General features: G+C 34.8%; 1 long non-coding RNA gene across 1 annotated transcript; it reads right to left on the bottom strand.

Moving 5' to 3' along the window:
- Window positions 1-272: 272 nt before the first annotated feature.
- LOC107775610 (uncharacterized) lies at window positions 273-3028 on the bottom strand. Its single transcript, XR_001645784.2, has 2 exons — window positions 1808-3028; window positions 273-582 (listed from the first exon to the last, which is right to left on the bottom strand). It is a non-coding gene; the product is annotated as an uncharacterized LOC107775610 (long non-coding RNA).
- Between the last annotated feature and the right edge of the window lie 561 nt (window positions 3029-3589).

The raw sequence follows: 3589 nt of genomic DNA, 5'->3' as shown, positions 1-3589 counted from the left end.
GTTTGTACCAGATAATCACTATTATCCTTAGCCCTACTGTGGGCACCAAACTGTTTACCCAAACAATCGCATAACAATTGAATTTATGCGCATTTTTAAGGATACGTGATACAACTTGATACAAATTAAGAAAACAGATTGGTACTGAAATTGACGATAAAAGAATAAATGCAAACCACTCGAATTAAACAGCCTTGACCTTCGAGTTCAATCACCCTCGAACTAAGAAATGATTCAACTGATGTATGAACAGAATAACAAGATGATAACAATTAGAAATGACAGTATATTGCTTTGTGCTGTGTATTGCAATATGCGTTACAAATGATCAGACCCCCTTTATATAGTAGGGGAGTCCTACTCTTGATACAATTCTATACAAGGTAAAAATCTCATGATTTGCTAATTAATCGACCTCTCCTTGATAAGTGCTAGGATTTCCGCCGTGATCTCCAACCGATCACGGATATTTCGGCCTTCTGTTATTTGTTTCGGCAAATTTTCCTCAAATCTTGTTCAGTCCCGAGCTCAATAATGTAACTTCGCACCTCGGTTCGATATAACTCAAGATCAAGCTTTAACCTGTCATGTTTCAGTCTCGATTGGTCACACAAGAGACGAACCCGGTCGACTCGAGATCGAGCTTTAATACAATATACATACATAGACCCCATACATAGACAAATGCAATATGCATACACCCCTGACTCAATTCCATATATATACACACACCCTGAAACATCATTTGATTGCCCTTCTCCGCCCCAGTATATTCCTCAATCCACGGTATCGCAGAGAAGTTCACATAGAAAACTGAAATAATCTTAAGTGACGTTAATAGTTGAGAGCTCCACACTAAGCAATATAAGCAAGTAGGTACACTGAAGAAGAGCCTGAAGTGTGCGTATGTAAATGATGCTAAAACACATCCGCTTTTCTTCGTTTCTCTTTTGTACACAGATAGTTGTAGAAAAACATACAAATTTAAACTGAAAGAAATTATAAAAGCATTATACTACGTTTGTAATATGTTGCTAGTTAGAGCTAACTAAATACCAAATAATTGTCATATATAGAATGTCGCATAAATTAATGCGATCTCAGTGGACAAATGGAAGAGAAAAAAGAAGAAACTCGTCTAATGAATAGGGGTTTCTTTGTCTTCCTTTTTGTTTTGAATGTGTGAGTAGGGAAAACTGAAGGGGGTTGTAAGGTACTGAAGAAAGTGATAGAAAAGACAGAAATACAGAGAGATAATTGGGCAAGACATAGGTTGTAACTTTCATGATTGTCATTATGTGTATGTTTTCGATGCTTTATTGGAATATGTACAAATTAATTGTTGAGAACATACATACGCATACATACAACACAAAATAAAACACACACAACAGATCCACAAAGTGCTCAGCCATGAGCTTCCCTTCTTGTAGCACGTGAATGTATCAGGCCCCCAAATGGCCCTTGCAACACTCACAACAAACTCCTCAAGATAACTAAAGAATCAAAACCCCAATTTAGAATAAATATGTTTTTACAAATATATATATATATACACTTAAATCTTTCTTCATGACATTATTACTTCCAAATGTATGTTACTTACCATTTTATATGTTCAGATGCAATTTAACTATATATCTTAATGGGTACGTAGTTATCATTTCAATTAAGCAACAAGAAGATTGACAAAAGAAACTATATATACAACACGGAGAAAATCCAAAGAAAATACGGAAAAGGAAAACATAAAGCAAATTAAGAAACCCTAGACAATCGACGCATAAAATGCAAGCTCAAATAGTACCTGTTGGAATTAAGATGTCAAGTTAAGTACCCTTTCCGATGCTTCACCTTCAATATCTTACCCACAAAAAAACAGCTCTTTCTCAACAAAAAAAGAAAGATAAACAAAACAGATATTAGAATTAGGTAGTTAGATTACCATATATATCCGGGATATGCTTGGCTCCTCATACGCCATTCACGGGGACCCAACGGTATTCCGATGAGCTCTGCAAATGGCATACAGGGAGCCAGGCATATGCATATTATGTGAATGTAACCTACATATAAGATAGAAATTACGTTTAAACTTCTTACATATAACTGGTAACTTTTAAAACAGCCCGAATAATTATCTAAGTAAAAGAAAGAAAGCATGGTTGAACTGAAAAATTATCTGCCCGTGATCATTGTCAACAAGAATCAAGAAAATATGAAGAAATATCCAAAGAATTTTAGCTAAGAAGTAAGAAAAAGGAAATGGAGATTTGAGATTGAAAGAAGAGGCAAGCTAAGATGGTTTATATTTTAAGAGAAAAAAAGAGAGATTTGGGTGATCAAACTGAAGTCCTAATCAACTGGATCTTTTAGCCCCACCGAAAAAACATATTTACACGACCATAAGACCAAAAGCTATAGCTGTTTCTTCTACTCTCTTTCTGTTTTCATACATTAATTCATTCAAGTAGAAGGATAGACAAAGGTAGGAGTGATGAAAACAAGCTGTTTAGCACAAAGCAGCAAAATAATCAAAACAGAAAAAGAAGGGCTGTGAAGAAATCAAGAAAGAAGTGTTCTTGTTGTTCTTAATTTGTAGGGTTGCCCTTTTTCTTTTCTTCGAAAGAGAAAAAGCAAAGAAGTTTTTCTGGGGTTGTTTTTGCATCCAAGTCTACTTTACCATCTCTTTACAACACATATAAAGGGAGAATTGGAGGTGTTCTTTTGGGGGGGGGGGGGGTGCGTTAGGGTGGTGGGAAGAAATGGGGATTGGGGGTCATGTTGCTAACCACGCAATTTCCTAAGCTTCAAATCTTTACTCTTTACTCTCTCACTTGCTTTTTTCTGGGTCGTAAAAGCCACGGTTGCTTTTCTCCTCTGTCTGAAGCTCCTTTGTCTTCAAGTGTTTGGACGACATGGATTCCTCTCCACTTCCCTTTCTTTCTCTTCCTTTCCTTCAATAAACTAAAAAGTGAAAAACCCTTTAGAGAAATATTGGAAACAAAGCCATTACCCCCATAATAATAATAATAATAATAATAATAATAATAATAATAATAGTTTTATCATATTTTATTGAAATTCTGTCTCTCCTCTCTCTCACTTCTTCTTTATCTTTATGTCCCTTTGTGTATTCTATACTCTATATTACAACTAATCTTATCATTTATAATATAGTTTTTACCTTTTGGAATATCCTCAGTTTCGTCCTAATAATACCCTTTATACAACTACTTAATCTGTATTTCCCTTCTGTTTAGGAGAGGACAGTACCTAGCTAGGGTGTGACTTCCTAATAATATAATACTAACAATTTTGTAAAACTATGATTTGGCATGACATATAGTGTTAATACTAGTAATTATTTATTATTTTACTTACTACTAGTATATATTGTTGTTGTTTCCATTCAACTAGTGGTAATTAATATGGTTGAGCCTTGTTATGGTTCTTGTTGTTAGAGCGAAGTGACATTCCCTCAAATTATTGTGCATGGCAAGTGATAAAGAGATTGCAGTCATACTCCGTACATCCTTATTTGAACTTCCTTTGATGAATGGTCAATCTCTTATAAGAATCTTTTGCT

This window comes from Nicotiana tabacum, chromosome 13, assembly GCF_000715075.1.
Source record: "Nicotiana tabacum cultivar K326 chromosome 13, ASM71507v2, whole genome shotgun sequence".
NCBI lineage: Eukaryota > Viridiplantae > Streptophyta > Magnoliopsida > Solanales > Solanaceae > Nicotiana > Nicotiana tabacum.
This window is presented reverse-complemented; position numbering and strand designations above follow the sequence as displayed.